This window comes from Zalophus californianus, chromosome 9 (genome assembly GCF_009762305.2).
Source record: "Zalophus californianus isolate mZalCal1 chromosome 9, mZalCal1.pri.v2, whole genome shotgun sequence".
NCBI classification, from domain to species: Eukaryota; Metazoa; Chordata; class Mammalia; order Carnivora; family Otariidae; genus Zalophus; species Zalophus californianus.
The window spans coordinates 56,785,969-56,798,556 of NC_045603.1; the positions used below are offsets into that span (position 1 = coordinate 56,785,969).

Genomic DNA, 12,588 nt, shown 5'->3' on the forward strand with positions numbered 1-12,588 from the left:
AAACTGTTTGGGGGCACCTGGGTGGCTCAGTTGGTTGAGCGTCTGACTCTTGATCTCGACTCAGGGCATAATCTCGGGGTCCTGAAATCGAGCCCCACAAAGGACTCCATACTCAGCACAGAATCTGCTTGAGATTCTTTTCCCTCAGCCCCTCCCCATGCCTGTGCTCTCCCTGTCTTTCTCTCTCTCTCCCTCTCTAAAATAAATAAATAAATCTTTAAAAAATGTGTAAGGAGGTTGATTATAGGAGGTATTTTTAACCAAAAAATATGTGGGCGCCCAATCATCCACAAAATGTATGTGACATTCACTGACTCCCCCCATCTGAAGTCAGTCCCCATATTACTCGGTCACAGCACTTGTATATGTCCTCCATAGTACTTGGGACAGTTGGTATTTCATTTGTGGGGTTTTTTTTACTTTTTTTTTAACCTCTCCACTAGACCTTTAGCTCCATGAGGACAGGACCTGGGTCTATTCTGTTCACTCTCGGCTCTTAGCAAAATGGCACAAAGTAGGCATTTAGTGAAGAGTTGTTGAATGAAAAAATGAGTGAAGAAAAAGTTTAGTGTCGTCCAAATTCTACCAAACACAAGAGGGGGGGAAATAGAATCTTGGCTGGTTTCTATGTTGACCATCCTTTTAGGAGTGAACAGGACTATTAAGACTATTGCTCTTTTTCAATAGAGTCCAATTATAATTACTGTTCATTTACCTGTGTTCTCCTGGAAGGACTGCTTAAGCCAATTACTAGCATTAAAACACAGAAATGTGACATTTCACTGTTGAGATGGCAATCTATTTAAAATATGTCCTAATTTTACTCTCTTGTTAGAAAATTCTCACAAATCTCTTTATAAAAACCAAGTCCTCTCTTAATTGAGCCTAATCACAGTAGAACCATCAGTATACTTCAGAGCTGGACTGGGGAGTGAGCTGGTCCCGAGCTGGGCTCCAGCTTGGCCGATTACAGCCGTGCGACCTGGACAGAGGTAGCTTTCCAAAGCTTCCTCTTCCCCACATAACAACGCCTCCCTGGGATGGTGCCTGGCCCAGGCTAGGCCCTCAGAACTATTCAATTCCCCTACTTTCCCCACCAGCCCAGAGGAGCCATACTACCCAAGACATCTTGGACCTACTCATCCAGGCATTAGCAACATTCAACTTGAGAAACATGATTATAGGCCACGCCACAACTGCCCCAAGTCAAACTTCCTCTCCAGTCTCCGTATTTATTACGCTTCCCCATCAGATGGACCCCACAGGCACGCACACACGCGCTCTCTCTCTCTCTCTCTCTCTACTTCAGTCCTCCCTACTTAACACAGAACTGCACTGGCTCCCTGCCACCCCCACAGAGTCTCCAAAAACAGCTTTTTACTTTGTTGCTCAATATGGCCAAGTGTTCAAAGGCCGAAGAGGGTAAATGTGTTATACAGGCCAAGGTTTCCCCAGTTCCGTCATCAACAGGCTGCAGTTAAGGGGTACGCATACAGCATCCAGCCACATACTTGGCGGAACAGAGGCAAATTTCTTTAACTTTCAGAAACTCCTACAAATCGATCAGGAAAATCAATTAAGAAAAAGTGAACTACCCAATAGAAAAATGAAGAATAAAACCAGCAAAAGAATGCAAAAGGCCAGTACCCCTGTGAAAATATGCTCAAGCTTACTCATAATTAAGACAAATCAGAACAACCAGACACCATTTTCACCTATCAGATTAACAAAAACTAAAACCAATAATACCCAGTGTTGGCAGAAGTGCGAGAAACAGGCAGGCAGCCGTGTACTCTACTGACGGAAGGATAAACTGGGCAATTAACAATATTGAAAATTTGGATACAAAATTCAACTATATTAAGTCAACTTCTGTTCATCAAAAGTCATCCATTTAAAAAGTGAAAAAACAATCAGGGCACCTGGCTGGCTTAGCCAGTAAAGATTGGGACTCTTGATCTCAGGGTTGTGAGTTCAAGCCCCACGTTGGGTGTGGAGATTACTTAAAAATGGGGTCTTTGAGGGACACCTGGGTGGCTCAGTTGGTTAACAGTCTGCCTTTGGCTCAGGTCATGGTCCCAGGGACCCGGGATTGAGTCCTGCATCAGGCTCCCTGCTCAGTGGGAAGCCTGCTTCTCCCTCTGCCCCTTACCACCTCATGCTCTCTCTCTCTCTCTCTCTCTCTCTCTCTCTCACATAAATAAAATCTTTTTTTAAATATGGGTTCTTTGAGAGGCACCTGGGTGGCTCAGTCAGTTAAGTGTCCGACTCTTGATTTCAGCTCAGGCCTCAATCTGGTGGGTTCGGGCCCCTGAGTTGGGCTCCATGCTTCGTATGGAGCCTACTAAAAAAAGGGGGGATCTTTGAAAAAAAAAAAGTGAAAAGACAATCACATACTGGGAAAAAGATATTATTTGACTCAGACCAGTAAGCACAACGTATAATGAAATTCTGCAAGTCAACAAGGAAAGGACAAACACTCCAACAGAAAAAAAATGGGCAAAAGCAATTTACATAAGAGGAAATATGCATAGCCACAAAATATACGAAAAGATGCCCAATCTTACTAGTAACCAGAGAAATGTAAATGAAAACTGCAAGTTCACGTTTACCAAATATGCAAAAATTAAAAGGTTGGACAATACCAAGTGTTGGTGAGCATGTGGAGTAACTAAAGGCAGGTTTAAGAGCGTAAAACCACTTTGAAGAACAACTTCTAAAATCATCGAAGATTCTCCTACTCCAAGAAACAACCATTCCCTCCTAGGCAAATAAATACCCTAGAGAAGTCCCCACATACTGACAACAGAGAGATATACACAGGAATATTCATAATAGGGGCTCCCAGCTGGCTCAGTCGGTGGAGCATGTGACTCTTGACCTCGGGGTTGTGAGTTTGAGCCCCACATTGGGTGTAGAGATTACTTAAAAATAAATTCCTAAAAAAATGTTCATGGCAGCATTGTTTATAGCAGAAAAAATTGATTCAACCTTAATGTCCACTAACCAGAAAATGGATACATAAGTTGTGGTATATTCATATATATGAAGTTATTTGATACTGAAAAGAAATTAACTCAAAAATGGTATCAAGATGGAAGTATGTCAGAAATATAATACTGAGGAAAAGATGCAAGTCTCAGAAGAATATATACAGCAAAGCACCCTTAATGTACAATGTAAAAATAGTCAAGTCATTGCATGAAAATAATAAATACCAATTCCGAATTCTGGCATCCTTTAGGTGGAATGGGAGGGATGACAAGCAGGGCTGTACAAAGGAGCATTTACCTGTGTTGGCAATCCTGTTTTTTAAGCTCTTTTTCTTTGTGTATGTTTCAAGTAGTACAGAATAAAATTTTTTTAATTTAATGTATATATACTTTCACTTAATTCCACTGCTAGGAATTTATCTTACATATGTATTAGCATATGCGCAAGCTTGCAACAGTATATACAAAGATGCTTTTTGTAGCAGCTTATAAGGGGGGGGAAGGGAAGCCACACAATATGGGAATATCATATACAATATTCAGTGAAACACCAGAGCTAGACAATCATTAAAAAGAATGAGACAGGCCTGTATGTCAAGATATATATTTAAGTGGAAAAAAATTGTAGGACTAGACCATTTGTGGAAAAATATTAGATTAGCTGTACACACACACCCCCATATGTATAACAAAAAATTTCTGGGTCACAAGAAACCATTAACTTCAATCTACTCAGGGGAATAAGAATGGGTAATGAGAGAGGACTTCTACTTTTCATTTTACACCCTTCAGAATGATTTGCATTTCTATTTTTACCATTAGCGTATATTACCTTTATAATGCGAATAAGTAGATAAAGCGGTGGAAAAAATAACAGTATAAGATTAGATGCTGGTTTATTGAGATTTTATTTTAATGACAAAAATCATATGAAATTCTTTTAATCATTTTTATAATGCTTATCTCCTGGGGAATTGATACCACTCCTAACGGTGGCTACTTTGTACAGGACAATAATTAATGCTGCAGTTAGAGTAAATTATTTGTGGCTCTTTCACAGCTTTATGTAACTATCTGCAGAGCATGTCACCAATATTTGCTTTATTTCAAATCAACATTCTAAAGACCATAAACTGGTTCTGTTTTTGTTTTTTGTTGTTTTTTTTTTTTTACGTCAAAGAGTTTGTTTTTCAAGAAACCCATTCAAAGCGGAATAAAGACCCGAAGCACATGAGCAGAGCGGGCCAGCACACCCCAGCCGAGGTGGTTCGCGAGCCCTGGCGATACGGGGCGCTGCTGCTGGGGTCTGACCAGAGACGGCAACCTGGCCTCCTGCCGTGGAGCTGCACTGGTCCTGCTCAGCTGGTCCGCACCCCGCCCCCCCCCCCCCCCCCCCCCCCCCCCCCGCCGCCGGAACGCGGGCAGAGCCGGGCTGCTGGCGTCACCGCCAGGGACTACACTTGGCTCACACGAGGAGCACAGCCCCGGGTCCTCAAAGCCTTCTTGGGCTCCAGCCTGGCCTCTGAAGTCAGGAAGTTTGCAGCTAAAAAGGAAGAGAAAGAAGCTGAGTGTAGAGAAAGAGGCTCCGAGTGCTTCTGGGGCAACCCAAAGTCCCATTTCCCAGACTGGCTGGGGGCGGGGCAGGATGGGAGCAGAGCCAAGCGATGGACACTCAGAACGTCTGCACCGCACTGAAGCCAGAACTCTGCTGTTTGTGTCTATTGTATTTTATTTGACTGCCAGGTAAAATTTACTTCCAAAAAGAAGAGGCTAAAAATAAAAGTTTGGAAATTGGAAATCTTTGACCTGCACGATACTGGTAGACAGGGGGTCCTCTAACATAACAACAAAACTTTTGACAACCATTCTTCTATTTCTTCAGCTATAGGTGTGGGGAAGGACCTCATAGTACCTACTCTCCTGAACCTTGCAGGCTGCTGGAAAGAGCAAATGAGGTAATAGTCATCTTCAGCTTAGAGGCCCTTAGGAAAATTTATTATTTCCTTCCTTTATTAATGGAGGGTATATCCGGTTCAAATAATTAGTCATGCAAGCGAGACTGGGTTTGTTCTAGAAGGAAAAGGAGAAGCAGTGGCAGCCTCAGAACAAGAAGGACAAGGATGGGGGGGGAGCTGAAGGGGGGTTAAGAAGAAGAAAAACAACAGCAACAACAGCCCAGTTAAATTTTTAAAGAGAGAATTATCCTCTGTTCAAGTGCCTGCCACTTCAGGGAAATGAGGGAGGGGGCCAGAAGGGAAGGAACTGCGGAGAGGACACTTGCTTTAAGCACTTGCCACGTGCCAAGCACCGCGCCATGTGCAAGATGCTGCCTTTGTTTCCTTCAATCCAAGCAGAATACGATGCAGGTGTTGTCATCCCCATTTTACAGATCAGAAAACTAAGGTTCGGAGAGTAAACAACTTAACCAAGTCCGGGTAGAACCTCTACTCACCCAGGTCGCTGCATATTCCCTCCACAGCCTGGCCACCAGCTTCTCCTCCCCAAGGCCGGTGTTCCCCGTCCCTGTTTCTCTTTCTTCCTTTCTGTTAGCTCCCTTTCAGATCTGTAGTATCTCTTTCATCCTTTGGGTTAGTTCCTCTGTGCTGTTCCTCTGTCCTGATTTCCAGCCCCCTGGACAGTTCCCAGTTGGGATCCTACTGTCCTTACAAACATGGCTCTGAAAGGAGCTCCGCCCCTCCGGATGACACACCCTCTCCACCTGGGGGAACCCTCTTCTCGCTGCCTCCCAAGCTCAAAATCGCCATCACTTTGGGTCATTTCTCTCGTCCCCAAATACACAATCACTCGATTATCTCCGTTCCTTCTCCAAAATATCTCCTACCTCTCACTTTCCACTTCTACTTTTTCCCTTAACATCCTAGCACTGTGAACCTTGTGTCTGCCTGGTTTCGGTAGAAGCCTCCAGCTGGTTCCTTCAGTGCTTCCAGATTATTCTGTACACTGCTACCAGACGCCTCCCCCCACCTACCTGCCCTGCACCCTCGTGGGATCCCACACCGCCTTTGTCAAATCAAATCCGCACAGCCCTGCACTCCAGGCTGCACGCATCTGCCCCCGGGGCTTTCCAGCCTCAGGCCCCACTCCTCCACTCTCCAGTTCCTCCGTTTAGCCAAAGGGACTGCTCGCTGCACAACACCCTAACACCGTGCTCCTTTCCGCCCGGCCCCACCTGTGGCCCCCAGATCCCCCACAGGCTGCCCCCCTCCTCCCTCCTGCCCTCTCCCAGCCCTCCCTGGAAGCCTGCACGACTCACTATCTGTACTGTTCAGCGGACAGTCATTGCATACCGCCTGGAACAGGCATTGAAATGGACCAGCGCTATTTCGTCTCTCCCGTCTGTATCTCACCGCCCAAATAGTATAAAGCCCTTGAAGCTAAAGACTAATAGGTCTTGGTTTCTCCCTACAGTGCCTAATACTTAGAGAGTAGATGCTTAATACCTGTGTTGATTTTTTTCTTCCCACATACGTTGGCCTCAAACAAATAGCCAAGGGGCTGGTGAGAATAAAAAGCATCAGTCTTGGAAGCCTGATTTTGGCCACACAGATCTCCTAGAAGTCAATTTCATCTTAACCCCTCGGCTCAAGATCGCTCACAGGCATCCTGGGCATCAGCGGCTCGCTGGTCCCCAGAGAGGTCTCTGACAGACCTCGCCAGCCCGGCTCTGCCTGCTCATTGGGTGATCGAATTTCCAGGTCCTTCCCTGGTTTCCAGCTAAAACGACACGTCCCCGGGATGGTGACGGATTGGGGGGGGCTCCCCAAACCGGAAGCCCTGGCACCCTCGGGGTGAAGCCCCCTCCAGCGCAGCTCAGGGGCCGGCAGAAGCACCGCGAGGCACCCGGCCCTGGGGAGAGAAAGAAGACACTGCACCTTTAAGTCTGCAGCCAGTGGAGAAAAACAAGCTGTGATTTATATAAGCGGGAAAATCATGTGATTTGCAGGAACGCTCCCTCCTTCCCCAGCCCCCTCCCCGCGTCGCCTCCAGCCCTTCCCAGAGGGGCCCGGCCGCGGGGCTCGGCGGGAGGGAGCGGGCCGGGGCGCCCGGGGCCTCCCTCCCCGGCGCTCCCCTCCCGCGGCGCTGCCCTGGGGCCCCCGACGCCGGGGCTGGCCGGCGTTCGGCCCGGCGCGGCGGGTCACGTTCGGCAGCGCGGGCGGGAGGAGCCCGGGCCCGCTCCCCGCCGCCCGCGCCTCCCCTCCCCGGGCCCGCTCGGCCTGCCGCCCGCCGCCCAAAGTGTGCGTGGAGAAACTGAGGCTTCCCCCCAACTTCTCGCGGAGGGGGCAAAGCCGGGGCCCCCACGGCCTGGCTTCTGTGTCCCAGAACACCCGGCACGTGGCGGGGGAGGGCGATTTAAGAAATAATCTGGTAGGAAAAAAAAATAATAATCTGGTAGGGAAGGCAGGATGAAAATCAGCCATTTCTAGAGCGGAGAGGTACTTGAGTTTAGCCCAGAGGACCTAGTTTTCCGGGGGGGGGGGGGGGGACAACGATGTGGCCTTTTCAGACAGAGCCAAGGAAAATAAATACAAGATTTGGAGGCCCGAAGAAGCAGCACAGATCTTTTAAATATTAGAAGGAGGGTAGCGTAGCTGCAAGGAGCCCACACCCACGCGGAGTTAACTCCCGACAGTTTCTGAAGAAAAGGAAATGTTTAGATCCTCCTGAGATGCACAAACGGGTGAGTGGGCAGGTCTTAAGAGGTCATCTCAGCCATCCCGTCTCTGGAAGACTATACCAAGCCGTTCCAGGAAGTGCTTACAGTGGGAAAGGATTAATGATCACTTCCAAAACCAAGCCCAGGGGAGGTTGGGGCGCTCTCTGGGGGAGAAGAGCTGGGAGGAGACGGAAGATCTCCCTCAGGGCAGCACCCTTTCCATAACCGGGAAGGTGGGCTCTGAAATTGTCCAAGGAAGGCAACCCATAGCTTCTGGAATACCCAATGCCAGGAATTAAGCCTTGTCAGAGATAAGGTTCAAATTCCACTTTATTTTCCTCCATTGGTCATCTGCTGGGATGGGGCATAATCCCTGCTGTCACCTGCAGGAAGAACAGCACAGTTCAGGAGGTTGCTAATGAGCCTCTTGCCCTGACCTCCACCATGGCCAGCAGAGCTGGGCGAAATTCAGCCCACCCTCTGCATCCCAGAGCCAGGTGGGCCCTGAGAGGTCATCCTAGCCCTCCTCCAGGCTCCCTTCCTCCCCGCATGGAGGGTCTTTATGCTGAGATCCTTTCCAAAGCAGTGCTTCAGTGCCCTCTGTCACACCAACAGTAAGAAGATCCTTCCCGAAGGGGAGAGCACAAGGTAGGCAAATATTCTCCATTAGTCTTTAAATCCCAAAGAAGAAAAATTTCAGGTAACTTGGGGATTCAGGAGAAGAGCACTCCGTGAGTTCGTTCAGTTATTTAGTGAGTGCCTTCTGTGTGCCTGGCCCCAAGCTGGGCGCTGGAGGCACAGTGGGAGCGAGACAGACACTGCCCCCCCCCCCCCCCCCGCAGCACCACCAGACCCTGTCTGCTCCCCCACCCCACCTCCCAGGAAGACCTTCCTCTCCTCCACCAGCATATGTATGTCCTCTCCCCAGCCCCCACCCAGCGTGTGTTGCCCCCAGGTCCAGCTGTGTATGTCTCACGCATCAAGAGCTGCTTCTATCAGAAGGCGCTGACTCTCTGGTGATTGGGGGGCGGGTTTAAGAAGTAACCCAAAGGCCTGTCCAGAAAATGAGATCATAGTTGGCAGCCTCCTGGGCCCCTCCCAAAATTTATAATTTAGTTCAGGCCCCACCTCACTCAGTGCCACTTGCTTTCTCTCTCTCCCTTTGCTCTTTTTCTGCTAGGCTGGCTGCCCCCTCACGTAGGTCTGTTCTTCCCTAGGCTTCCAGAGCCCTCCCTGACCAGCCCAGGTGCCTTCTTCCTAAGGCAGCCTTATCTGCTTCCACTGTGGGCCTGAGCCCTCCCGCAGCCCTGCACAGATGCCTAACCCAGGTCTCTCAGAAGTGAGGCTCCCCGTGAGGGCGCTCAGACGTTCACCCTTAACCAGAGGCCTGTTGACCATGACCTCAACCTTCCGACCCTCCTGGACCACACCAGCCCCTGCCTTAGTACAGGCTTTTCCTGAGTTTTCCTGTTTCTGGCTTCCCTCAGCCATTCACAAGCCCAGCCTGATAACATGCAAAGGGAAACCTGGCAATAAGCCTGTGGTGAGCGATCATTTTAGATGAACAAACAGAAATTATGGCTCCAAACTGAAAACACCCTGCAAGCCACAAACTCTGTTACTTTGAAAGAAGCCAGATTAGACCTCTGAGTTTTCTTTAAAATGCACCAAGGAATGCAAGGAGTGAATGGGTGAAATCAGCTCGTCTAGGACCCTCAGGAAATGGTGCCTCCGAAGAAAAAAGGCCTCCCAGCCCCTGCCAAATTCCATTCTGTTTCAAATTAGCCTTCCAGCAAAATGGGGGGGGGGGGCTATATTAGCTGGTCTCTAAGATTCTCCTCACACTGAGGCTCTGAGGCTCTACAGTTCCCGAAACAACCTCTTAGAACACTCCACGTTCTCCTGAGTAGAAAATGCATTTGTACTCCAGGCCTAGGTTCCAGCTGAAGCTCAGAATTAGGCTTTCACTGCCGCTTTTTTCAAGCCCGCTTCCTCTTTCTCCTTTCCCTGAAAGGGCCTCTGGTCTTTCCCAAGCTGCCAGAGGAGAAGGGAACACACAGCTACCCCAGAGCAGAGGGGCCCGCCAGAGGGAAAGCTGGCCCGGCCCCAGCACAGGCTCGCCTCAGATTCTGTAGGGACATTCCTCCCTCCCAACAGGCAGGGAACTTCTGGAACTTCTAAAGAGTGTATCCTCTGGCCAGCCCAGGCCCCGTGGCATCCTGCACCCTAGTTTACAAGCTTTTAGTGGCAACTAACACGTTTGGCAAACATTCCTCAAGTGTGAGCCAAGCCAGGCCCTTTTCCCCAGGACCCACTGACAAAGGGTTACTAGGCTGGGACAAAAATGAGGTTCAGCCAGACAAGCCCTGAGCCTTGGTTCTCTGGGCCAAGACTGGAGAGGACCGGAGGGAAATGTCCTCGGTCGGCCTCACTGCCACCACGCAGGCCGGTCCCAAGATCTCCGGGCGCGTCGCTAATTCCAGGCAGGGCTCCACCCCAGGCCACACTCAGCCCAGGACCTGATCAGGAAAACTCCAAGCATTCCCGGCAACATGAAGCTTGCTTTCCATGCCAGGCTTCTCTGGGGTCTCCGGGTGGGAGCAGCCAGACCCTCTCACTGGGCTCCTGCTGTGTCTAGGAGGTCCAGAAAGCATCCATCTCCCAGCTCTTGGCTTTCAGACAATTTTAAAGAGAATGGTGTTTTGAAAGCTCAAGACAGGTTCTGGAGGTGGCTTTGGTTCTAGCTCCATCTCCATCACTCAAAAAAACAAAAAAACAAAACAACAACAACAACAAAACAGTAGCCTTCCCCATGCATACAGAAATCCCAGAGGCAGTGAGCTGAGCTGAGGGGGCCTCAGAGAGCCCCTGCTTCCTAAATGACTGCGCTGTGCTGGGCCCTGGCTAGATCTTGCCGCTATGTCCCCAAGAAGAGAAGATCTACATCCACACCTTCCTTCTGGCTGGCTACCTGGAATGCCTGACACTCAAGAAAATGACTTGAGCCCCAACCCACTAACTATAGGGACCCCATCGTTGTGTCCCCCCAGCGCAATCCTCCAAGCCTCCTGCCCCTACCACTGTCTCTGTGCCTGGGGTTCACAGAGGGTCTGTGCTTCCTCTGGTGACCTCTGGCTCGGACTCCCTGCTTTTCCCTCTCCCCTGAACCTACATCTCACCTCCTGCAGCCTCCGTCCCTCCCTCCCTCCTGGCACTGCCCCCTTGCTCCCTTCCTAATCCCCCAGCTGCCCCTGGACCCACACACAGGCTGACGGACACAGAAGCAGATGTTCAAAGTTTGGGGTAATGGAGGGGGACCACAGTAAGCACATTTGAATCCACGAATAGACATTACTCTCCTAAAACTTCATCAACCATTCCCCCGCCTTGAACTATTTCCCGCTTTATCGTAAGTCCCAGCGTATCCTATCTTCTCCAGCCTCTCTCTTCTCCGCCAGACCCTTCTATCCAAATTCTGAGGTCCTGTGGATTTCTCCTGCAGAACCATTTGTCTTGCCTTCGGCGTGGTCAGAGGGCCACACTGTTCTCACTGGAGTGGTTTCCCCATCAGGGTCCATCATAACATAAGCCTCAAAAAAGAGGCATCTACCTCCAGGGAGGACGCTCCCCCTCCCCCGAATGATAAAGCACAGCACTCTGTTTCCTATGTAACACTTTCTTTCTATCCACCCGCCACCACCGCCCCCTTACATCTGGTACCCCTGACAGTCAAGAAATCCACCCCAAATCACTCCTGTTCTTTCTCTCCCTGTTTTGTTCTCTTGGTTTTGTTTTTGTTTGTTTTTTTTTTTTTTTTACTCCTCCATGGGCATGGGGCGCTGCTCACCTGCACCTCTGTTGTCGTTAAAAGTGATGAACCAATGAAAAATAAGTCAGCATAAGGCAGACACACAAGGGCAAATACTGTCAGATTCCACTTACATGATGAACCAAGAGGAGTCAAATTCCCAGGGACAGAAAGTAGATTAGCAGTTGCCAGGGGCTAGGGAGAGGGGAGAATGGGAATGGCTGTGTAGTGGGTATGGAGTTTCAGTTTGGGAAGATGAAAAAGGTTTTGAAGGTGGGTAGTGGTGATGGTCGCACAACGTAAATGTACTTACTGCCCCTGAGCTGCGCGTGGAATGGTAAACTTCAGGTTACATATATTTTACCAAAATGCAAAAGTAATGTCAGCAACATTCACTCTGACCCCAAAAGAGATTTGTAATTAATTCAACAAATGGGGGCTTTTCCCTCTGCTGCCTGGGAGCACCGCTGCTCTGGGAACACCTGTCACAGAGCTCCAGAGCTAAGGGGAGCACCCTCACCTGCTCTCGGACGCAGTGGCCAGTCGTCTCTCCTGTCCGCGCCCACCTGGCTGGAGGCATACTCTCCCTTCTCAAATTGCGGGAAAACAAAAGAACCACAAGGGGGTCACCATTGGAACAGGAGCCTTTGGACCTTGGTTCTAAACCTAGTTCAGTCATTCATTAGCTGTGCACTCTTGGGCAAGTTATTTAATCTATCTCAATATCCTTATAGAGAAAGTGGAGGACACCATAGCCTCCTCTCCCTCACTGCTCCTGAATGAGATAATGGATGTGTGGAGCACACATTCGAGAAGTGTGTGCAAGCTGGTCTCATCATCTCTCATTTCACTTTGTCAGACTAAAAACACCTCAAACATAAGAAGGAAGTTGCTCGGGGCGCCTGGGTGGCTCAGTTGGTTAAGCAACTGCCTTCGGCTCAGGTCATGATCCCGGAGTCCCGGGATCGAGTCCCGCATCGGGCTCCCTGCTCAGCAGCGAGTCTGCTTCTCCCTCTGACCTTCTCCCCTCTCATGCTGTTTCTCTCTCTCTCTCTCTCTCTCAAATAAATAAATAAATAAAATCTTTAAAAAAAAAAAAGAAGGAAGTTGCT

General features: G+C 49.3%; 1 protein-coding gene across 2 annotated transcripts in view; it reads right to left on the reverse strand.

Moving 5' to 3' along the window:
• The window catches only part of ATP23 (ATP23 metallopeptidase and ATP synthase assembly factor homolog), a 99,762-nt gene that overhangs the window by 46,634 nt on the left and 40,540 nt on the right, over window positions 1-12,588 (reverse strand). Inside the window, exon 1 of one of the 2 annotated variants that reach the window (XM_027594920.2) lies at window positions 5,446-6,154. The exons of the other annotated variant lie outside the window; for it this stretch is intronic. The gene's annotated coding sequence lies outside the window, so the exon portion shown is untranslated. Of the gene's footprint in view, window positions 1-5,445; window positions 6,155-12,588 lie in introns of those variants that run through there. 2 annotated transcript variants of the gene reach the window in all.